This window comes from Caretta caretta, chromosome 3 (assembly GCF_965140235.1).
Source record: "Caretta caretta isolate rCarCar2 chromosome 3, rCarCar1.hap1, whole genome shotgun sequence".
In the NCBI taxonomy this organism is placed as follows: Eukaryota; Metazoa; Chordata; order Testudines; family Cheloniidae; genus Caretta; species Caretta caretta.
This window is the reverse complement of record NC_134208.1, coordinates 149,251,367-149,263,165: the sequence shown is the minus strand read 5'-3', so window position 1 is coordinate 149,263,165 and position 11,799 is coordinate 149,251,367.

Below are 11,799 nucleotides of genomic sequence, written 5' to 3'. Positions count from 1 at the left end.
GGAGGACAACGTTGCGATTGGCACACATCCTGCTCCTTCCGAAAGCCCGCTGCAGAGTCGTGTGGTGCTGGCAATCGCTTGCAGCCAGAGGAACTGGGGATCCGTTCCAGGGCCCCCAGCCGCTTTCATTTTCCCTCCCCCCCGAGCCCCAAGTCACGATTGCGTTCCCCCTTTTGTCAGCCCCTGTGGGAACGTGTTCAAAAAATCAGAATTCACCTTGTGAACGGGGCTTGCTCCAAACCAAAGCCAAATGCATGGGGGCGTGGGGGGGGCGCTATCTCCTCCTTGCTAATCCCCAAAGGGCCTCTGACCCCAACATCCTATGATCTCTTAGCACCTAGGTAAGGGAGCATTCTCTCCTCGCCGGTAGGTTTGACTTCCCTCCGGCCTGTGTGATTTCGTGTCAGCTCAAAGGACCTGTGGGTGCACACTGGTGTGCTGTGGGGACCCTTCTGACAGACAAACCTCAATCTGCTTCCTGGGGGTTAAAAATCTGTGTAGACTAAATGTGGACACCACACACATTCCCCAGTCAAGATCCTTCACTCCTGCCACCCACAATATTTCATCCTTTGGAGAATACTGTTTTTATCCTTCCTTTTTCTTGCAACAATTTGCATGTGTTAAACTATAGAGAGCTAGATCTCCTGCCTCCTGGCACTGGGGTAGATTGCATGTTCAACCTGGGCAAATTCCTTGACTTCACCACAGAGTGCAGAAAGGGGAAGGGGGTGGAAATCGGGAAGGACATATTAGAAAGCAGTTTATTTCCAGCACTGTGCCACTAGGCCTGCAATGATACAGAGAAGCATTGACTCTATAGAGGCACCTGCTGGTGGAGGAAAACACACACAAAAAATCATTTTATTTCCCTTTGTGGTTCTTCGATTTACACACACACAAAAATCATTTTATTTCCCTTTGTAGTTCTTCGATTTGCTCTTCCTTTTGTTGTTTTATCTTGGAATCCCTTTTGTGTTGCTGTCTCATGCAGCATTCACCAATTGGGGGCTCAGTCTTGCTGATCCGGTCTAAGACTTGTCTGAGTAAGGACTGACTCACCTCTAGCAACTGCAGTGGTGGGCTCCTTGTGTGCACTGCAGGATTTGCAGCAGAGGGGGAGAGGTCAGAGCTCTGTAGAAGCCTGAGGAGGGTCCGTGGTCCTGCTTGCAACAGGGCGGGAGGGTTGTTCAAACATTGCAAAAGACTCCCTCCTTTTTTCTAATTGTTACAAAGACCCCTTCCGAGTCAGCAAATTGCTAATGACTGGACTTTCCCTTAAATGTCGCTGCCAAAAATTGCCTCAGGGAGCACAGAGGCTGACAAGCCCACAGGAAGGGGGTAGGATATTTCTCTAAATAAAGCTAAAATGAAAGGTCCCGCATTCTGGACCTTTTCCAACAATGTTTTGTGCAGATTCCTATATGCAGTCCCATCCTCCTGTCCTGGCCCCTGCATCGCTCTTCATGGACATCAGACAGCTGGGCCTATGGGGAGGGAGACCTGCACAGTTTTCCTTATTCTGTGTAAAGTTCAACAGACTTTTTTTAATTAGCTTTTTTATGGATGAATGTTGTTGTGAATCAAACAATCCATAACTTTAACAATCCTGGGTTTGGGTGAAATTGACAAAGCCTATGCATCACAGTAATCTATCAAAATAATTTTCAATCCACCAATGGGTCATATCCCCATAAAGCTACAATGTACTGTAAATAATGTACAGCATCCTCACTTCTAAAATTATCCCTATAACATTGCTCACCTGGTCTTACATTTCACCTGGATTTTTATACTGGCCAACATCCTTTTACCAAAAAAGCAGCCAAATTGAAATCTGACTAAATGTTCATGTATCTGCATGAATTCAGGCACAAGCGAGAAGACTCACGTGCCTTCCCATGTTAAGGTTCTACTGCAACTAATGTGAGGCAATAGCTGTAAGGATTTCTATGGTGCCTAGAATGTTTATTAGAGGTGCCATACATCAACAAAGAAACTAAACAAACGTTCATGCCATATTTCCTGTATGGTTCTTATTCTTTTACTCATGATAACAAGTCATACGTAGCTAGAGGATGGGAGGAAGAAATTAATGGCCAAGATGTTAAATAATGGATACCTAAAAATCCTAAATCCATATTTAGGCTCTTAAGTTAGTGGCCTGGTTTTTAAAATGGCTGAGCCGTGACTTATTTGGTAGCTGCTAGGTGCTGAGTACTTTTATAACCAGGCCATTTAGGACTTATTCTTGCACCATTGAAGTCAATGGGAGATTTGCTCTTGACTTCAATGGGCACAAAATCAAGCCCATAGGTGCTTAAATATTAATTTAAAGTGGTCTGAAAAAACAGGGGTGTCTATCATAATCTGGGAGCAGGAGGTTCGCTAAGACAGTGATCCCTCAGTGATCTGGCACAAATTTTAAATATTTATTTTTGCCAGATCTGCGACTCCCTCCTTCACACACACACACACATACTGTAAGCATAACTTTGGGCCTCCATGCTAGTATTCCCTTCAGTTAATCACTCGATTAACCCTGAAAACATGCAGAAATATCAAGCCATTTTCAGTTGCATTTCACATTGCACTGATGTGTTTGGAAGAGCTGGCAGTTTGTAGGCTGGAAAGTCAGGTTTCCAAGAACTGCATTCTCATTGTCGTGTCCGTCCCCCCCGTCCCCCCGCTTTCTAATTCCTGAAGGAACAAACGGAACAATTCTAAGGGATCCCTAAGCAAATTTAAAAATGGAATGGGAAGTCTGAGAAAAGTGGACATTAAAAAACAAACAAAAGAGTGTTTTCTTAGAATTCCATCTCATGGGCAAGTCTGATGGAATCTGGATTTGGATAATCTAAATTGGGAGAGAAGTCAGGGAAACAAAGAATAATTTTAAACATTTTAGTGCCAGAGCTATTTCTTAATACACAAATCATTCTCTGATTTCATGTGAAGTCCCCCAATGCCAAGCCTGGAGCATAGCACCAGAAAAAGAAGTCCGTTGGTCAGTTCTCCCAGCAGGTCTGAAAAAAGAGCCAAAAAACAGTATTGTACCATACTGGGAAAAGCTGTGAATTGACAGTTCTGAATCCTAATGATTCAAATATGTTTCAGTTGATCATTTTTCCTAAAGAAATCACAGCTATGCAATATATAGTATCTTAACTATGGTATAGTCAATTGCTAAACAGTGCGTGGGTGGATAGATAGATCAGTAAATCATTCAATCCTTTTTTTTTTTTTTTTTTAATTTCTTCACTTGCACGAACAGAAGCAACTCTAGGTGTAACAAAAGGTTTTCTCTCTGTGATGCTTTGCCAACGCTCCCTCTGGTGTGGTATAAATAGAATACATGCAGCGGGCAACGTTAATACAGTTTGTATTTGCAGTCATTAGAGATGCCCATGCACCACCCACTGGCAGCTTCACTTGCCTCTGCCATTCAGGAATGTATGTGGAAATGCTCAGTTTCTGGAAATAAAAAATGCAGGGTACACTGTGCACCATAGAATCATAGAATATCAGGGTTGGAAGGGACCCCAAAAGGTCATCTAGTCCAACCCCCTGCTCGAAGCAGGACCGATCCCCAGTTAAATCATCCCAGCCAGGGCTTTGTCAAGCCTGACATTCTGTCACTATATATTACTTCTACATCTCAGGTGGCTTCTTCCACTGTCAGATGCTAAATCAGGCACATCTGGAGACCTGAAGAAGAGCTCTGAGTAGCTCAAAAGCTTGTCTCGCCGATAGACATGGATCCAAAGAAAGTTATGACCTCACCTGCCTTGTCTCTCTTGTGCACTGGGACCAACACGGCTGCAGCAACACTGCAAACAACATTTACAGATGTCAGCTTTAAGGTTCTTAGGGCTTTTAACCACAGAATACTGCACACACTCCAACGAGTATCTTAGTGAAACTATGTTTAGGACTGTTTAAATCTAGGGAGCTTTCTTAATGATGCCTTCTCCATGTGAACTTGATGGGTGCTCATACACACATGCATATACACAGCCACACTGTAAAACCCTCCGATTAGGAATTAAATGTTGGGATGCTTCCCAGTTAATAAAAACAAAAGATACAAGCAGAAAAAAGGAAAAATGAGACACATAAGGTAACAGGGGGTTGTCAACTATTCAGCTCTCAGCATCTTCTGGACAGGCACTGACTTTTGTTTTTACTGGTGGATGCTCCTTTCCACCTCTTCCCCCCTTACGAGTAGTGGGCAGGGCCTCAAGGAGAAAAGGCTGAGCGGGGGTGGGGCTTTGGGCCTCAGGAAAACCCCAGGTGGGGGCGGGGCCTCAGAGCAGAGCACAGGCAGAGTGGGGGGCGAGGCCCACAAAAGATTAATCTGGGCCTGCGGGTGCTGAGCACCCCCTTTTTTTTCCCGGTGGGCGCTTGAGCCCTGGAACACTCATGGAGTCACTGCCTATGGTCTTCTGGACTCTCAGGGTACGTCTACACAGCAATTAAACACGTGTGACTAGCCCATGCCGGTTAACTTGGGCTTGCCCATCGCGGGCTGTGTGGCTGTGAAACTGCTGTGTAGAGGTTCGGACTCAGGCTGCAGCCCGAGCTCTGGAACCCTGCAAGGAGGGAGGGTCCCAGAGCCCAGGCTCCAGCCCAAGCCTACACTGCTATTTTTAACCCTGCATCCCAAGCCCTGGGAACCCGAGTCAGCTGACAACGGCCAGCCGTGGCCATGCCACAGGGCTTTTATTCCAGGATAGACATACCCTCATAAAGTAGCAGCCTGAAATTGTCGTCAACATGGTTTTCTGCTGCCACAGTGGAACTTTAGTGGAACTTCAGGTGCAAGGAGAAACTGATCAAAGGCTGGCGTAGCCTGTTTGTTGATGTTGTGACTTCCTCTTCCCGCGGCGGCCGGACTTGGAGATTCTGGAAGGTCAGTCTTCCCTCAGATGGCTCATTGACCCAAAAGCTGAGCTTCTGGGCCTTTCTGATGATCCTTATAGTATGCATATTCCAATCACTCTGTCTTTTAGCTCCTCTCTTCAATGTCTTCAGATTAATGAGGTTCAAATGAGGTCATCTTTAGCTAGCATCAGTTCTGGAAAAGTCCACTTTAAATCAGTAATTCAAAAGGATATTTGGGCGTTTGCCTGCCGGCTGCCACAAAAGCTGAAAGTCCAAGTCTCATAAAAAAAAAAAAAATGCAGACATGCCACTTTTGAGGAAGTTGGCATAGTCTTCTCTGGGGAAAATATTTTAAGATGTCATGCCACCAGTTTTACAGGAAGGTCAATGTAAAGAAACGCTATAAAAACAGCTGAATGAAAAAACCATCCAGGCAACAGCTATTCACCCAACAGTCATCTATCAGCAACATTAAAAATAAATTCAGACTTATGATCCAGTTCATCTTTTCCCTTTGTTTTCTACTAGTCTAAAAATAGAGTAATCTTCTTTCTGGAACTAGGCTATAGGTCAAACAGCTTTACCTTCCAAAATCTACATCTTGATAGAGAAAACTTACTTTAAAGCTTACCCGGTGAACACCCATTTAAAAATATAAAATGTTATATTTATATCAGGTCTGTATTCCCATATACACAGTATTTCACACACAGAGACTACAATGACTCTTCCAAAACTAGAAGGATAAGAGGAAAGGGACCATAGAGTTACAAGGGACCACAAGGATCATCTTGTCTAACCCCCTGCCGCGATGCAGGATTTGTTGTGTTCACAGTGTGTACATCATGTTAAATTCTACCTGGGAATAAAAATGAATGAAGTTTTGCCCTGTTCCCTTGCTGCACGTTTCATGATGGTTACAGTGTGGGTGAGCTAACATTTTAACTACCCAAATCCCATATATAGTGCAGTGTGTAAATGCACATGCACACAGAGATTCTGGTGGCAATCAAGATCCCCTGAGAGAGCAATGGCAATGGCCTGTTGTTGTTGTTATTATTTATTGTGCTAGTCACCCAAATGGGCTACGTGCTTTCCAACCACAGAGGAGGACACAGTCCCTGCCCTAAAGAATCAATCACATTCTGACAGAATATTTCAATAAACATCTGTCTGTCTGCTTCACTCTCTAGTGAGTTGTACACTACACTTCCACTGACGCATGTTATGCCTCTGATTGTTTGCCTTCCTCCCCAGGAGAGTTTATCCAGTTTGTAAATGCAACAGAGAGAACATTGGGTAAGATGTAATGAACCTGCCTTCACAATTTTGAAATGAAAGTGCCCAATTTTCATTGAATCATAAACACCATTCTGCCCTCTTTCACACAAAACAGTTTTCAAAGGTGCTCAACATACCATCTCAACCAGAGTTTAGGTTCGTAGGCTACTCCGCCACTTAATGTTCTTAAACTTGAAGATTTGGATCCTGAAGTCTATTCCTGTCCCTTTAAACGTCATTACTCTGTTTTATGCTTTGTTAAAGTTTCACTAGTCGCAGAATGATTTTTGCTGGTGGTGTTGATGCTGGGATAATACAGAATTCTAGATGTAGGCTCTGAGTTTGTCCCTATTATTGGGTGAATCAGATTTTCACAAAGAAGTTAACTTGGTTTTTCTGCAAAATCACATCTTAAAATCATAGGGACTTGTCTGCCAAAAAAAGCTGTATTTTACCTTATGGAAAGGGGAATAAGCTACACTGGTATAAGGCAGGTTTGAACCAGTTTAATTGTGCCCACACTATGGGTTGTATCAGTATAACTATATTGGTAGAAGATCAGCCCCCAACTGAAATAGTTAAATTGATACAAAAACCATGGTGTAGACCAGATATAAGATTCCCTTTTATTTTAATCCCTTTCAAATGTTTGGCTCTGTGCTGTGGTGTACTCCCCACACCAGCCTTGAAAGCCATGAATTAGGCTAGGTGGGCCCAGTCAACCAATTAAGCTACAAATGGAGGAGATTTAGGCACTAATTAGGAGGAAGCTAGGGTTGCCAGGCATCCAGTTTTTGACCATTAAAAGTCCAGTTGGCGGCGCAGCGGGGGTCCGGGGCTAAGGCAGGCTCCCTATCTGCCCTGGCTCCACGCTGCTCCTGGAAGTGGCCCCCAGGTCCCTGCAGCCCCTAGGTACCACCCCCACCCCAAGTACCGGCTCTGCACCTCCCATTGGCTAGGAACTGCGACCAGTGGGAGCTACAAGGGGTGATGCCTGCAGGTGCGAAGGCAGCATGCACCAAGCAGAGCTGCCTGGCTGTGCCTCCGGATAGAGGCCGCAGGGACCTGGCAGCTGCTTCCTCGCAGCCGTGGTAAGCGCTACTGGGACCCCGCATTCCCCCTTCCCGCACTCCAATTCCTTGGCTCAGCCCAGAGTCCGCTCCTGCACCCCAAACCCCTTATCCCCAGCCCCACCCCAGAGCGTGCATCCCCAGCCCAGAGCCCTCACCCTGCCACACCCCAACCCCCTACCCCAGCCCAGAGCCCATACTCCATCCTGCACCCCAACCCCCTGCCCCAGCCTGATGAAAGTGAGTGAGGGTGGGGAAGAGTGAGCAACGGAGGGAGGGGGTAATGGAGCAAGTGGGGGTGGGGCCTTGGAGAAGGGGCAGGGCATGGGCAGGGTAGGGGTGTTCAGTTTTGTGCTATTAGAAAGTTGGCAAACCTAGAGGAAGTTCACCTGTGAGGGAACAGGCAGGGGCTGGCAACAGAGTGGGAGGCTGCAGGAAGGAAGTCTGCAGTATCTCTCCCTGAGGTAAGGGAGAAGGAAGGGGGGAGAGGAAGAGTTTACCTAGTAGGCCCAGGAGAGAGGGGCTGTCTAGGAAAGCTGGAGAATGAAAAGCTTGGAGCAGCATGGTAGGAAGTAGTCCAGGGATGAGAGCAGTAAGGTTGGTGTAGCCACAGCCCTTAACTGCTCAGTACAGAGCCCTGGACTGGAACCCACAGGGTAGGCCTGGGTTCCCTTGTCATCCACTGCACAGTGCTATTGCATGGAGCAGCGAATGGGAAGACAGCCTGAGTCACTGCGGGAGTGACATAGTCAGGGCAGTGGGCATGAGGACTGCCTGACCCTGCTTGTGGAGAGAGACCTTGAAAGACTCCCCTGGAAGGTGAAATCACAGTGGGACCTGACCAGAGGGCCGAGTCACAAAGTGGCCGTACTGTGACTACATGAGCAGGAGGTGGAAGAGAAGAAAGAGGGTGCTGAACTGGGTGGAGCTAATCACCAGAAGGAGGCACCACCCAGCAGTGAGTAGAGCATTGCACGATGGGCTCATATTCATGCATGTCCCCAGTTTAGTCTCCACTGACTAAAATAGTAGCAATCAAATATGGGCTGAAGTGGGGGGTTGCCAACCTTCCAGGATTGTCCTGAAGTCTCTAGGAATTAAAGATTAATGTTTAATTAAAGATTATGTCATGTGATGAAACCTCCAGGAATACGTCCAACCTATACTGGCAACCCTAGAGTTGGGGCAGGATCATTTTCTCCGCCCCACCGTCGAGATTTATGTCATTGATTTGTATTGGGCTTATTTTTATGTGTCTCAGTTGCAAGGCATTACACCCTGCTCCGGCCTGGACAGCATTGCCATAGGAACAGTCTAGAGTCAGAGGCAGGACCAAAACGCTCCTAGAGAACATTGTGTGCTCGTTTCAACTGCTAGGTACCATCAGATACACGACTTTCACCTCACACATGATGGGCACAGTGGCAAAATAATCCAGGCAGGCTTTTGTTCCCGGCTAAAGTGAATTTCACAATCTAGTGCTATCTAAAAAAAACCTGAAGCCAGCCTTGTGTCTCTCATTGCACGTACCTGTGAGTGTATGTCACATAGAGGCATCCTCATATCAATCACATTGCATAGGGGATTGGGAAGCCTACTCAGTCTGCACCACGAGGTACTGTTTCTAATTCCCTGTTAACATGTCAGGCTGCCTGTACTTTCCCTGCTGTTTTGCCTTACCACTCTCTGGAGATTTCTCTCCTGGCTCTGGGTGGATGGATATTGTGACAGCTGCAACGGACAAAAGCCTCTCCTGAGATGGAGTTTTTCTTTATGTTTTTTAAAAAACAGATTTAAGAGCAGCCTCTAATTTTGGAGGTCAGCATTAATTGTCTGGAAGGAAAACATCTTTGTGGTGACTGGGAGGTTTATTTTGTACCTTATCAGTTCATTTATTGGTTACCATATAGCTAGGTCTCTCTCCAACAGTCCCTGCTGGGTTAATGTTCATGTACTGTGTAGCACCAGATCTGCCCTGGGTAATTATGGGTATACCATGGGGACAGAGCTACCAGTCAGCTTGAGTGTGTAGCGTTTCACTCTGCCACATCACGCCAGTGACCCTTGGAAGCCACTGAGTGCTGAGTGGATTCTGCTGTGCAGGTGCTTTTGACTGATATTTGAACCATACAGACTCTCTGTGGTATTTTTGAAAGGCCTACCTAGCACTGAAGGGACCCTCTGAAGAGCAGGGTGTATTCCTGGAAGATTTGGGGGCCTTTACGGGCTCTCCCTTGTTTAGTGACGTATGCTAGGTCCAAGAGGAACCGCTAAAGTGCATGCAGTTTGCAGTTCTGCTTTGTTGTTGGATTGCATCCTCCGGTACATGGAAGTTGGGACTAGTGGCACGTTTATTCCTTCCTGCAGGGTTTCGCTTGAGGAAGCTGCCTTTTATTTCTTTATGGAGTGGGTGGTAAGACTGGAGTTGACAAGACTCTGGGATGCAAGTTATTTGGGCCTGCTGACAAAGGGACTGTCAACTGGTAAGCAAAGAAACACAAAGTATATGATGCTTATTCCTGGCTGCTCCAGTGTCTCTCAGCTGCAGTCAAACAAAACCAGAGAAGAAGAAAGAACTCAAAGGAGAAGGGGTCTAACAGCGTACAATCCCTTTCCCCAAAACTCAACAGCATGCAAACAAGCCAAGCCAAAGTCCATCCAACCAGGAAAAAGCAGACCCTTCTGCCAGCGCTGCTGATAAAATGAGATTCTTAACACCAGCATTTGCAGCAGACCCATAGACTTCCTGACATCCGCAATACTTCAGCACTGAGATACCCTTCTCTACAGAGCAGCAGGTTATATGACAGGAGGAGTGTTGCTGCTGCATATTGTACTTTGACTTGCTTTGGCAACACCTAGGTTGAGCTAGAAGTAAATGCCACAACAGTTATTACATCACAGTTGCAAAAACGTGTGGCATGCAGGCCTCGTCAGAAAGGGGTGATGAGGGGATACAATGAGTGCACAGTCTCAGTGTCCCAGGAGAGGCAGCTCTCGCAGCAGAAATCTATTCTATAGTAGACCTCATCTTGGCAGATAGAGGAATTGGTCACAGAACTAAAAATTAGTGATTGCTTAGGTGCAAAGGCTCAACCTGGGTGTTGCCAAAGCAAGTCACAGTACTTATATATAGACTTTATTCTATATAGATATAGATGACATTTGGTGCTTTAAAAAGGCCAATTGCACAAAGCTGAAAACAAGCCTGAGCCAAATCAGGGGGAAGAAAGATAGAATAGAACAAAATAGAAAAATGTGACTGATATTTGGGAACTGTTTAAAATCACTTTACTAGATGTTCAAAAAGCCATAATCTCAAAATTTGAGAAAGAACTGCACACTCATAAAAAAAATAGTCTGGCTTAGAGGGGAAGCAAAAGGAGTTAGAAAGAAAATGGGGAAAGGGGAAAGTTTAATAGCAATGAATATAAATTAGAAGCTAGGAATTTTAGAAAGTTTGTAAGGAAAGCAAAAGGACACATGGAGAAACCCATAGCCAATAGAGTTAAGGACAATTGGAAGGAGGGTTTTTTGAGCATATTAGGAACAGAAGGAATCCTAACAATGGTATTGGTCCATTCTGAGATGGAAATGTTAGAATTGTCAATAATAATGCAGAAAAGGCAAAAGTGTTCAATAAATATTTCTATACTGTCTTCGGGAAAAAGTCAGATGAGGTATTTATATCATATGATGATGAAATACTTTCTATTCCTACAGGAACTAAGGAGAATGTTAAATAGTAGCTACTAAAGTCAGACATTTTTAAATCAGCAGGCCCAGATAACTTGCATCCCAAAGTTTTAAAAGAGCTGGCTGAGCAGCTTTCCAGACCATTGATATTGTGTTTTCAATAAGACTTAGAACACTGGGGAAGTTACAGAGGACTGGAAGAAAGCTAATGTGGTGCCACTATTTAAAAAGGGTGAACAGGCTATGAGCCAGGTAGTTGTAACCCTGACAGCTTGACATCGATCCTGGGCAAAATAACAAAACAGTTCATTTGGGACTTGATTAATAGAGAATTAAAACGAGGATAAAAAAATAATGCAAATCAACATGGGTTTATGGAAAATTGATCTTGTCAAACTAACTTGATATCTTTTTTTTATGGGATTACAAGTTTGGATGATAAAAGTAATAGTGTTGATATAAAATAGTAAGACTTCTGTAAGGTATTTGAATTGGTACCGCATGGCATTTTGATTAAGAAACAAGAACAATACAGAATCCCCATGTGCATATTAAATTGATTAAAAATTGGCTAAGTGATAGGTCTCAAAATATAACTGCAAATGGGAAATCATCATCAAGGGTATGTGTTTCTAGGGGTGTCCCATAGGGATCACTTCTTGGCCCTACACTATTTATCAGTAATTTTATGTATCCTTCCAGGTCATTAATAAACATGTTAAAGTTTGCAGATGACACAAAGATTGGGAGAATGGTAAACAATGAAGAGGGCAGGTCACTGATGCAGAGTGAGGTGGATCTCTTAGTAAGCAGTGTGTTTTAATAGGGCCAAATATGAACTTATACATCAAGAAACAAAGAATGTAGG